Source organism: Microchirus variegatus, assembly GCF_963457635.1.
Source record: "Microchirus variegatus genome assembly, chromosome: 7".
NCBI lineage: Eukaryota > Metazoa > Chordata > Actinopteri > Pleuronectiformes > Soleidae > Microchirus > Microchirus variegatus.
Genome location: NC_139808.1, coordinates 22,619,328 through 22,632,950, shown reverse-complemented (window position 1 = coordinate 22,632,950; position 13,623 = coordinate 22,619,328).

The following is a 13,623-nucleotide window of genomic DNA, read 5'->3' as shown; positions in this document are numbered from 1 at the left end:
CTGCTAGAAGTATAGGAGTGTGGAGTGACTGACAGGTCAATACTATTAATAAACATCCATTTTGAAACAGTTGACAAGATGAGAGACATCCCTCTGGTTCTCAAGGTTTCTTTATTAGTACCCAAGGGTAAAATTATTTTGCAGACAGGAAATACAGCAGTTCACAAATACCAAATAATAAATATAGCTAATAAATATGGTAAATATAAAAAACATTCTCACAGGTTAAAAAACAAACAACAACAAACAAAGCATCACAACTTACAGCCAGCGAATCTCAGGGACTGTCAGTAAATGTGCATTAGTGCAGCGGTCCCCAACTTTTTTTTCTGCACGGAGCGGTTTAATGTCAGGAAATATTTTCACGGACCGGCCCCCTAAAGCTCTCTGGTCGCTATGGTAACGCTTAAACGTGCCTTCAAAATATGATACACAAAACAGCTGTAAACATTTCATTAATGTTGACATATTAGTTCCAATTGCTGAATGAAGCCTGTCATATTTAGAACCGGTACCAAACGACCCGTGGACCGGCCCAGTGGTTGGGGACCGCTGCATTAGTGCAAGCACTGAGCAGAAAGGGGGGGAGGGGAGCTATTCCTGTAGTGCTTCGTTCTCCCTTTAGGGGCCAACAGCCGACAGCCAGATGGGAGGAGCTGGAATTCACTCTTTAAGGGATGGGAGCTGCTGGGAACGGTAGACTACTGACAGGCTAGGTTGAGACTCCCCAATAACTCTTCCCGCCCACATAACTTTTTGATTAAGTGAATTCCTGTCTTTCAGTGCTAGGTTACCAAACCATGCAACAAGAGAAAATGACAACAGGTATTCGATGAATACTTGATAGAATAGTGTCAACAGCTTACTATCAATAGGACACGGGACAATTTCCTAAGACACGCCAAGCGTTGGTGGCCTTTTTCACATACTGCCTCACAATTCTTAGTGAAGGTCAGTTTGGAATCAATGACTGTCCCTAAATACTTGTAGCTGTCAACACAGACCACAGGCTGGCCTTTGATGATTGTTGGAACCTGGGTTGGAGCATGCGTTCTAAAATCAATAATCATATCCTTTGTTTTGGATATGTTCAGCTCCAAGAAAGAATCATCACACCAGCTAATAAAATCATTAAAAACTGGACCATGACCAGACTCATTGTTATGCAGCAAACTCACAATGACTGTATCATCAGCAAATTTCAGAAAATTTGTGTTCTCATATTTACTTTGACACATATTTGTGTAAAGGATAACAAGTAAAGGTGAAGAAAGCAGCCTTGAGGTCAGCCGGTCGAAGAAGACAACGATTCAGTTAAAAAACCATTTACTTTCACCCTTTGTGTTCTATTGGTTAAGAAATCTAAGATCCACCCAACCAAGTTGTGGCTCAGCTGAAAGTGCTTGATCAGTCTGGTGGCTAAAATGTGGGGTTGGATGGAATTAAAAGCTGAGGAAAAATCAATAAAAGACAGTCTAGCGTGGATTTTATTCCATTCCAGATGTTTAAGTAAAAAATTAAGCAGGGTGATAACAGCATCTTCGACTCCCCCTGTGTGACCTATAGGCAAATTGGGATAGAGAGCCTGCTCTGTTTGCCTTGTCAGCTCTAACTTCACAAGTTTTTCGAATGATTTCCATTAAAGAGAAGTGAGGGCCACTGGCCGGAAATCAGTAAGGCCTTTAGGTCTGTTCACTTTAGGAAACGGGATAATTACTGCCTGCTTCCACACATTAGGTACAGTTTGTTCCTTTAAAGACATGTTAAAAATGAATTGGAAGATAGACCTCAGCTGCCTTGCACAGGACTTGAGTAAAATGCCACTAATTTTATCAGGGCCAGGACTTTTATTTATTTTAAAAGAGAGAAATGACTTTTCCACTTCCCTCTGCTCTATGATAAAATGATGATCATCTTTAAGTTGACTCCTCAGACTCTCAGCTTCCTCACTGAAGTCAGTCCGGTCAAACCTCAGGTAGACCAACTTCTATCCAGTGTCTCTCCCCCCCCCCCACCGCCCTCTCTCTCTTTCTCCCCATCTCTCTCACACCTCCCTTGTCTGTCTACCCACCCTCACCCCCACCCCCCTGTCCGGCCCGGTCCTCCCACACCACCAAATAAGTAAATATACATATAAATCAATACAAAATAATAAACATGCATAAATAGCAAGACGGGTATTACAGTCCTGTAATTACTCGTCCTGCAAACAGCAAAATCTGTTGAACACTAACAGACATGCAGTCAACCATAGTGCATACCCCTGGTACGGGACAGGACAGGTTAAAAAAAAAAAAACTCAGAACTTATTGAGGGCATTAGCCAATTGATCATCTGACCTAAAGCCATCCATGGCGATACTGGCATTTCTATTTTGCTGAATGCCTGCTATAGCTTTCATGCCAGACCAGGCCTGATAAACCTTGATATTTTTACCATCATAAATCAGAAAGTTCATTAATGCCATTACAAGAGTCTTTGAACATCTCCCAGTAGGTACAGTCAAAGCATCCTTGTAGACAGGTGGTGGCCTGCTCGGACCAGATTTTGACCTTCTTAGTCTGGACTTTTTTCCCTTTTCAGCACAGATTTGTATGAGGGGAGAAGGAGCACAGAGTTATAGTAAGCAGAGCCTAATGGGGGCAGTCTGATTGATTTATAAGCTCCCTTAATTGAACCATAACTGTCACGATCCACACTCTCACATTTCCACAAGTTCCTTGTTTTTTGTTCCCTGCTGCTTCGTGTCTTCTCTCTCTCTTGCAGGAGGCGTGGTTGACCCACTTCCAAGACGTCGCTGGTGATTGTTTCCACCTGCGCAGCTCCTGCCCAGCTGCTTCTGATCAGCGATCAGGAGGACTCATCCTCGTCATCTCCTCGTCAGCGGAAACCTACGCTGCTGCTCACGTCGCCTCGTCAGCTGGACTCCTGTTCTCCTCATTTCTCCACCTTGAGTGCAGATGATCTTTTGCCACTGTGGAGTCGCTGACTTCTCCCGATTCCCCACTAGCTGTTACGTACTCCTCTCTGACCATACTTAAATGCTCGCTAGCTTGCTGTTCACAGGCTAATGAATAAAACCACTGTTTTTACATAATTACCTTGTCTTGTCTGCATTCGGGTCCTCCATTCTCTCACAGTAACATTACGGACTGACCAAGAATGGACCCTGCAGACAGAGAAGTGTTTAACCAGGCATTAACTGCACATGGCGAAGCCATTAGCCGCCACAAGGCGCTACTCTCAGACGTAGCTACTTCAATCAGAGACCTAGCTGCTAATGTCGGTTCGCTACTTCGCTCTCCTCTCTCTGTTTCTCCTCCAACACTCGCTAGCCCGGTTCCCCTAGTGTCACCTCCCGTGTTATCGACCCGTGAACCATTTGTTCCTACCCCCGAACGATTTTCGGGGGAATTGAATAAATGTGCTAGCTTCTTGTTCCAGTGTTTGCTCGTTTTCGGCTTGCAGCCCGCCACATATCCATCAGACAATGCTAAGATAGCTTTTGTGGTAAATTTACTCTCCGGGAGAGCGGCACATTGGCCGGCTGCTTTTTTCCATAACACTCTCACTCGACCTGCTACATTTTCCAATTTTGCTACTGAGCTAAGTCGGATCTTTGATCATACATTCCAGAGTAAGGATATCGCTAATCAACTCCTGTCTTTAAAACAAGGTAACTCTTCAGTCGCGGATTATTCTATTGATTTCCGCATTCACATCGCTGAGAGCGGGTGGAATGATACTGCCCTGCCTTATTTTTGCGAAATTTAAATGATGAGTTAAAGGACGAACTCCCGATCCGACTGGATGGTAGATTAAGAGACAGACAACGTGAGAGACGACGCGTTCCACCTCCATGCTCCATCGACTATTCCCGTTTGCCAGTTAGCTTCCCAACATCTATCCCACTTCCCACCAACGTCTCGAACGACACAGAACCCATGCAACAAATCTGAAGCCGCCTTCCTGCGGCTAAAGGAGATGTTCACCTCGGCACCCATCCTCTCCCACCCTGATCCAGAACACCAGTTCGTCATGGAGTTTGTCATGGAGTTCGACGTGTCGGACACCGGGGTCGGGGCGGTCCTCTCTCAGCGGAGCCGTTATGACCAGAAACTGCATCCCTGCACCTTCTTCAGTCGTCGGCTCTCGCCAGCCGAGAAGAACTACGATGTCAGCAACAAGGAACTCCTGGCAGTCGTCTTGGCCCTCCAAGAATGGAGGCATTGGCTAGAGGGGGCCGCCCAACCCTTCATCGTCTGCACAGACCACAAGAACCTAGCTTACCTACAAGATGCAAAGAGACTGAACTCTAGACAAGGCCATCTTCCTCGGCCGTTTACACTCACCTTCGGTCCTTGCTCTCGCAACGTGAAACCTGACGCTCTCTCCCGCCTCTATGCTCCCGACCCTCCTGATCAGGAGTCTGGACCCATCCTACCTCCCTCATGCATCTTGGGCACTGCTTCCTGGCCAGTGGAGACGAGGGTACGACAGAACCAACGAACCGAGCCTGAGCCGGACCCCCGCAAACGTCTGTTCGTTCCCTCTGCCATACACTCCGTGGTCCTTCAGTGGTGTCACTCCTCCAAACTCGCGTGTCACCCTGGAGCCGCCCGCACCCTCTACTTACTCAAGCAGCGGTTTTGGTGGCCCACCATGTCCCAGGACACAGCCACATTCGTCTCTGCCTGCCCTATCTGCTCCCAAGGGAAGTCCTCCAACCTCCCTCCTGCGGGCCTCCTGAATCCCCTCTCCATCCCTCACCACCCCTGGTCACACATAGCGGTCGATTTCGTCACTGGCCTCCCCCCGTCCAACAACAACACCACTGTCCTTACTGTTGTCGACCGATTCTCCAAATCAGTCCATTATATTACCCTCCCTAAACTGCCCTCTGCTTTGGAGACCACCGATCTACTCGTACAACATGTCTTCCGCCTCCACGGCTTCCCTGCTGACATCGTTTCGGACCGTGGCCCCCAGTTCGCCTCTGCATTCTGCTCGGCTCTGGGGGCCTCTGCCAGCCTCTCTTCAGGATACCATCCTCAGTCCAACGGTCAGACAGAACGGTCGAATCAGAGCATGGAGGTGGCTCTCCGATGTGTCACCGCCCGCCACCCATCTGAATGGAGCCTGTTTCTTCCTTGGATTGAGTATGCACACAAATCGCTCATCTCTGCTTCCACTGGCGTCTCCCCCTTCATGGCCTCCCTAGGCTACCAACCTCCCCTGTTTAATTTTGAAGAGAGAGAAGTGGAAGTTCCTTCGGTGCAGGCCAACCTCGAGCGCTGCCAGACGGTATGGCAGCAGGTACGGTCATCCCTCCAAAGAGCCTCTCAACAAGCCCAGAAACAAGCTAACCGACATCGAATCCCAGCTCCCGAATAGCAACCTGGCCAAAGAGTCTGGCTCTCTACCAAAGACCTCCCTCTCCAAGTGGAATCACGCAAACTAGCACCAAGGTTCATCGGTCCTTTCCCCATTAATCGGATCATCAATCCCACCTCTGTTCGCCTCAAGCTCCCACGATCCCTCAACATCCACCCCACGTTCCATGTTTCCCTTCTCAAACCGGTGGTGGAATCTCCCCAGCTGCTTCCGATCAGCGATTAGGAGGACTCATAAGGCGGAGCTGCGCTCGTCACCGGCGTCAGTCCGTTGTTTGGCTTAGCTGGTAAAGACATACTTACTTCGCTGCTAGAAACTTGACTCCCTGAAATATACTCACCACTCATTCTCTCCAGGTGGCCACGTCTCCTGCGTCCGAGAAGATACGGAGGTCTTTGTGGATTCCATCTCCTCCGGAATCACTTCCTCCTCCTGCCTTCTCTCCTCGCCATCTCCTCGTCAGCGGAAACCTCCGCTGCTGCTCCTGTACTCCTCATTTCTCCACCTTGAGTGAGTTCGTTCCTTGGAACCAAATAGATGAACTTTTGCCACTGTGGAGTCGCTGACTTCTCCCGATTCCCCGCTAGCTGTTACATACTCCTCTCTGACCATACTTACATGCTCGCTAGCTTGCTGTACCTCAGGCTAATGAAACCACTGTTTTTACATACTTACCTTGTCTTGACTGCATTCGGGTCCTCCATTCTATCACAGTCGTTTCCCCTTAAAGGGAAACATAACAATAACAAAGATCCAGAGTCTTGTCATTCCTGGTTGAACATGTGGCATATTCATAAATAAAATTTAAGGAGTTTTTTAAGGACACATGATTGACTCCCACTATTTTTATAGTGTCTCCCACTATAAAAATTTACCCTAACCCCATAGCAAGGAGGCAGCTATTGTTCTTAGGTAGAACCATAGCTCAGTAGGATCAGTAGAAAAAACTTGATTGCAAAAATTCCACCTTGAATCACATATCCAGTTTTGTGGATCAAAATTAGATTACTGTCCCTGTAACTGACAAGAGGTGGAATAAAGAGAGGAGGACACAGCAGAGAACAAGCAGCAGTACAACATCAGCAAGAGCAACTTGTTATCTAAAAATACCCTCATGACTTTGCTCAGGTTCATCCCGTTACTGAGTTCAGTCCTGTCACTACATCATCTTTTATTAACCTAGGACAATGATAATTCACCTATCAGGATAGAATAAGAAGCTGTAGGGGTAGATCCTCAACAAAGTCATGCATCATAGTTCTGTTTTCATTATCTTCAGGATGCAAGTGTTTGTATTTCATCTTTTAAATTACAGTTTTACATTAGTGTGTTTGTGTTGTCCAGTATTTTCTCTCACATGATGTTTTGTAAATTCATTAATGGATAAACCAAATGAATCAGAAAGTGTGTTTGTTATGTGGCTGTGTGAACAGGTTTAGGCAGTGCACAATTTTCAAACTTCATCACTTTTGTTTTAACTCAGCAAACTAAGTTCGGACTTACTGTGATTGCAGTAATTTATGTTTTTGAGCTGCTCAAAAAATATTCAATGAAGCTCCAGTATCTAATCTCTTTGAACAATGACAGTAAAATGGGACAGTTAGGGGAAAATATCTTAAACTTAACTCAAGCTGAAACACATCTCCATCTCTCTTGTAGTACAGAACACTGTTCCGACAGTTCCTGGCTCCTGAAGGATGGAGGCCAAACTATCCACCCAGCTTCTCCATCAGCTGAGCCATCAAATCAAATCAAATTTTATTTATAAAGCCCACAATTACAAAACACAGTTTGTCCTCCATCCTCCTCATCAGACATCAGGTCAATTGTGATGCCCCTGCAGAAGTCCATCTCATCCTTGGCTAAAACAGCCCTCCTCGTTTCCAGCAGCTGTAGTACAATTAGTGCTGCTATGTGCGTGTATATATACGTTTGTCTAATTAACCAGTTAGTTTTGTAAAATGTCACACTTAGTATTAAGGTCAAGAATTTTTTTTTTTTTAATAATGCACTGATTTTGATTTCCTCTGGATCCAGGGGTCAAGCAGATGACATGAGCATATGATTAGTCAGATGTCTTTCTTCAAGACAGAAGAAAGAAATCCTGTTTAAAATGTCATGATTTATTTTTTGTGAAGCTTTTAAGTCCTTCATTGTTGTTACTCATTTTATAACCATGAGGGTTATTTTCTTTAACATAATAATTGATTACATTAAATAGTTTGATATTCTTTTATATGGTTGAAAACATGTGGAAGCATTTTGTTTTTCCTCCAAAATGTCACTGGTGTTATTCGCATCCTTCGCACCAGTGAATTTCCTAGAGGAATAAACCGCACATGATACAAAACTAATTAAAATAGATTAAGCTCAGAGGTTTGTTGTTTTCAATAAAGAAGGTTTGAGTTGGTTAGAAGGAATACAGCTGAATCTCATCCTTAAAAATCGTACCCTCTTTCTTCTCTGTCTGCTCCGGGTTGCACCTCTCACTGCTTCTGCTTGGGCCGCAAGGTCTGGCTGACTATATCTGAAGTTCTTCCGGAGTGTCTTGTAGTATATCTCACATGCTGTTGAAAAAAAGACAGGCATAAATACATAAAAAAAAGAAAACCTCAGATCTCAGTGTCACCCTTCACATTAGTGCAGATATGATTCTCTCACATCCTCTGAGGTGAATAAATTCTAAAATCTTAATTAATTGATTTTTCGTGATTGAAAAAAACAATGGTTTCTCCCTGTAGAACACATTGCTGGAAGATGTGTTGTAAACACATCCACTGTGCAGTTAAGCAGTACTAGAGAAAAGGTGACAGTCGTCATACCACTCTGGCTGACATTTAGTACAATTAAGTTCTAAGGCTGAATCCCAATTCCACCCCTTAGCCCTCCCCCTTCCCCCTACCCCTTTGTCGGAGTTCCCCTTGGCCCTCAAAACAGAGTTGAGGGAGCGAGGGGTACGAACGTTCCCCTAAGAAATGAGACATACCTCCATTATGTCATCACGTCGTCCGGACTTGACGCTCGCGGACTGCTACATCAACAAGCCGATGCGATGCGATGCTTGTTGATGTAACAATCCAAAAATGCCGTCCTCACAAGTAATGTTTGTAATGTTTGGGCTATTTTTCTGTTTTTACGACTGTCAGCTGCTAACCAACGACATCGGCGGCGACGCTGTGAGGAGTGTCACACACACAGTTACAGCGACTGCAGACCCGCTGCATTACCATAGCCACACACACACACATGCACACACGGTGCAGACGGAGAAAGCTGCTCGCAGACAGAGCGGAGGAGAGCGGGGACAGAATCTCCTGTTCTGTCCTGAAGACGTAACTGTGCACTCCGGCACTATTTGTTAATGTTAAAAAAATAGCGATAGCAGCTAGCTAACCACTTACGAAAGGAACGCCGGGATAGCATCGGCTACGACTAGCTAGTAATTCAAAACAAACTTGACTAGTGATTCAGAAACACCGTTGACAATTGAAGAAGACCGCAATACAATCATTACACATGACTGTCGTGATTAAAATACTGAAAATACATTTGTGCGAGTCTTTAACGGCCAGCTTTCAAACTTCGCTGACAGGTGACGCGGCGGAAGCTGCAAAATTCCTTAAAGCCCTCCGTTTCAAGTGTGGTCCTGAGGAAGCTTCGTTTCGAGGGGTACGTAGCCCTTCGGCTTGGCCCTAGCCCTTAACCCTTATGAGAAATGAGACAGCACTACCCCTCACATGAACGCGCAAAAACAAGGGGGAGGGCTAAGGGGTGGAATTGGGATTCGGCCTAAGTCTTGTGGCCCTTTCTCTGGAAACCGTTGAAGTGTAAAAATTTAAATATTTTCATATGTTAGAACATTCTCTTCTTTTTGCTGTTTATATAGGTATTGTTATTCTATAAAAAAAAACATGTAAACGGTTTTAAACTGTCAGGCACCATTATAGATTCGCTAGCCGCTACGCAAGGTTGTGCTTCTGGCTACAGTGAGCAATGGCGTCCGAGAGAGAAAGTTGTAGTTGCAGCTGAATAACATTGAAACACAGATACTTTTGATACAAAATGGAGACGTGAAAGACTGAGGAGACGTGTCCAGCGGTGGTATGTACATCCACTAAATGTACTGAGACTGAGAGCAGGCAAATTTAACGGTCTTATTGGACCGATGAGGGACATGGACGAAGAAACCCACCTCAGGTACTTCTGAATGTCGGCTGGCAAACTTGATGAACTTCTATGCCATGTGCTACCTCAAATTAATAATCAGGGCACCCACCACATGCTCGTTGATGCCGCTCAAAGACTGGCTGAGGACCAATCGCAGCCCTTGCCGTCTCCGTTGTCCCTTGACAATTATCTGCGTCTATATTATATATATATCATGCACCCGGAGACGTAGGAGAGGCTCTCTGCCAGGCTCTCCGGCGATGTACAGGGCTCTCCGTAACCGATGTAGAGCACTTTACCCAGGCGTATAAATTGGGCTTTAGAATGCCAGTTTACAGCAATTTATGGCAGTTATCCGCAGCTGACTGAAACTTCCAGTTGACTGGGCGTTTCACAGCAATTCACAGGGAAAACTGCTGCAAATCCCACTTTTCATGCACCACCCACCGTGGCCTGCGTAAGATGTCCTGACTCTTCTGCTCACCCTGGGCTTGAACAGCCACATCACACACCATCACCCCCTGAACAGCAACAATTGAGGCCAACAGGATCTGATATGGAACGACTGCTCAGACAGGAGCTACTGCCTAGTAGTAGTAAATCTAATAATTAGTACCCCAATGTATTTCCTGTAAAACTGAAATACACTCCAGCTGGGGCCCAACTAATAATGAATACACTTTTTGCCAGATTTTTCACCTGACTGTGCTGCACCAGCACCACTCTTTGGCTGTAAGTCAGCCAGGTCGGGTCACAGAGGCACTGAAGCGCCACTAACAGACTGTGATTTCACATCTACTTGCGCATCTACGACAACATTTGTTGGTTCTTTTAATATAAATTAGGGCTGAAACGTTTCCTCGAGTAACTCAAGTTGTCAGGATATAAAACAATCCTACAGGCAAATGCATGCATCGAGGTAGAGTTTGACTTCTGTTTAAAATGGAACTGTGTTTTGATGCAGACAATGGAGAGAACGCACCGCCAATTTAAAAAAATGGAGCGGGACAAAACAAACAGCAATGAGGGAAGAGAGGACAACCTGAAAACGGCAGCTAACTAGCCAGCATTGCTCAGGCTCACTCATACATGTAAACACACACACACAAACTTGAACTCGCAAGCACCTGAGTGTTATAAATTATATTGACTGTTATCTCCTAGTCGTAGGCATGTCCAGACACAGCAGCGATAACAATTTGATATTTAAATCTGTTAAAGATCAATTCTGACCAGTGCTGCTTAACTGTGAGGAGTTTTGTGTTTATTGGTATTTATATTATCTTTAAGCTTGTTAATCAAGTGTTTTAAAGAAATATTTATGTTATGCCTGAGGAACTGATCTGAAAGTTAAGATGTACAAGATAGTGTTAAAATGTTTTCTATTAAAATGTAATTTATATTTTTGTTTTTGCTTTGCCTAAATACGTTAAATGGGCAATCAAACAATTCAAATGTTTTTTTTTGTTTTGTTTTGTTTTTTTAAACAATCCTGTTGGTTGTTTTAGGAGATCCATTTTATTTTGACTGTGAATTTAAAACTACTCTAGAACTAGTTATGTAAAACTATGTTAACTCTAAACAGTGGAAAACACTTTATCTGCATATTTTCCTGGTGAGAAACCCTGCTTACATCAGCTAACCCTGGACCCTGCCACCCTGGTTGACACCTTCCTCTATGGCATGCCAGAATATATAAAAAATGAGCCTGCATTATTGACAAGAAGTTGGCTCACTAGTTAGGGAAGTTTCCTCTGCCAGTTCAGTAAAGGCCCTTGATGGCCACATTCTGGGCAGTTACACACCAGACCAGCCAGGTTCCCATGCTCCTGTCTGGCAACAACCACAAGCACAGAACCTTAAGCATGAATCCTCACTGCTCCCCTCTCACTCCAGAGATTATTCACGTGACATCGCTGGTGTGCCCCTGAACTGCACAGGGGCAGTTCAGGGGCATTCATGAACACTCCTCATCATGCCCTTTGGCCTCACCAACACCCATGCTGTCTTCCAAGCCCTTGTTAATGACAAACTCTTTGTTTATTTGGATGACATTCTCATCTTCTCCAAAATCCAAGACATGCGTTCACCATGTCTGTGCTCCAGCACCTCCTAGCAAACTCCTCATTCTGAATTCCACTCAGAGTCAGTTTAATTCCTGGGGGAATATTTTGGTAGAACGCAGACTCCAGATGAAACTGGCTAAGGTCTCTGCAGTTCCTGACACTTATAAAAATAACCTATAAAGGCATTTGGACTTTTGGCTTGACTCAGCTCTTGGGTTGCTCGGGGGTGCTTCAGGGATCATCTCCTGGCGGTCATCCACATCCCTCGCCTCCTCTGCCTCTGCACCGTTGGGCCCAATGGCACTGTGGTTTTTGACCCGGCCTATCACAACGCTTCCTGGGGTTTGCCCACTTTTGTCATCGTTTCATCTTTAACTCACCAGGTCCAAAGTAACCCTCAGGTGGTCTCCTGCCCCTGGCAAGACATTCTAGACCCTGAAGTCCAGGTTTACCTTTTATGGAAGCACAGGACAGGTTTTTATTCATATAGGGCTCTTTGTTGTTTACAAACAGTGTGGATGTTTGCTCGGTTGCAGAAGGGTGCTACTCAGCGTTTAACTAGCAGTGTTGTTGTGAAGTTAGCCGGCTATCATGTACGAATTCAGACGGCTAAAAAAAAGTGATGTTTTCCTTATACTACGCCAGCTTGCCTAGTGATAAAGCAAGTCATGCTAGGAAATGAACCTAGGTGAATGGAATAAAGCCTGATGAACCATACGCTTAAGGCACCGGTGAGTGGATTAATGACGAGAGTAGCCTGGTCTGCAGTGGCCCAGCATCCATGCGTACCTGTTTGACACTCCGAGTCTTTATTCCAAGGAGAACTTAAAGTCCTACACGACTCTGGTTGCTTAAAGGTCACATAGAGTGGCCCTGTTGCACATTAGTTATGGAGGTCTACTTACATACATTAACTTGTTTTTATGGTCAAAAACCTCCTAGTTGCTGTAAACGAGCCAATAGAAATCCTCTTTTCTTTTTTTTCTTTTTTTTTTTAACCTGTCCTGTCCAGTACCTTGGGCATGCACTATGGTTGACTGCATGTCTGTTGGTGTTGAACAGATTTTGCTGTTTGCAGGGCGAGTGATTACAGCGCTGTAATGCCCGTCCTGCTATTTATGTTTTTATTTATTAGGTTGTGTGGGAGGACCGGGCCAGACAGGGGGGGTGGGGGTGAGGGTGGGTAGACAGACAAGGGAGGTGTGAGAGAGATGGGGAGAAAGAGGGAGAGATAAGAGAGGGGGAGGGAGGGAGGGAGGGAGAGAGGGAGGGAAAGAGAGACACTAGATAGAAATTAGTAGCATAACACACTAAGGCAGTAATGACAACATTACAACATTAATAACACTGATATGCATTTGTATTACAGTACCATTAGAATTTGTTAACAACCACATATAGATAAGGTGATCTTGTTTATAAAGGTTGTATCAGTTTATATTGGTTCTATCATGAACCAGAGTTTGTCTGTGTGTGTATCTGTATGTCTGTGTATTCGCGCATCCATATATATGTATGTGCGGAGGTTGTCACTTGGTGTGGTCGGGAATCGGTGGTGAAACCGTGTCGCCGCCCCCCAGCCCCCCGGAAGGAGACCGGCGGTAACCCAGGCACACGGGGCGTCCACCAGCCCCCCGGGCCCGGAGATACCCGCCGCCGCCCGACCCAGGGCCAGCCGCGAGTCCACCCCGCACAGGACCAGGGCAGGGCGCCGCAGAGCCGGCGCCCCCCACGCGCAGAGCACGCCCCGAGGGGGCAGGAGACGACGGCCCACCACACGCCGAGGCAGGTCCTGAGGCCCCAGGTCCCCACACACGGGACCCACCCAGGCCCCCAGGGCAGCCCAGCCCATCACCAGGGACAGTAGAGCCTCCCCCAGAACGCCCCCCCAGGAGGCAGGCCGGAGCCCGCCACAGCTATCCCCGACGCCTACCCCGGAGCCAACCACACGACTTCCCCCCCAGAGGGGAGCCGGCAGAGGCTCATGTAGGGATCC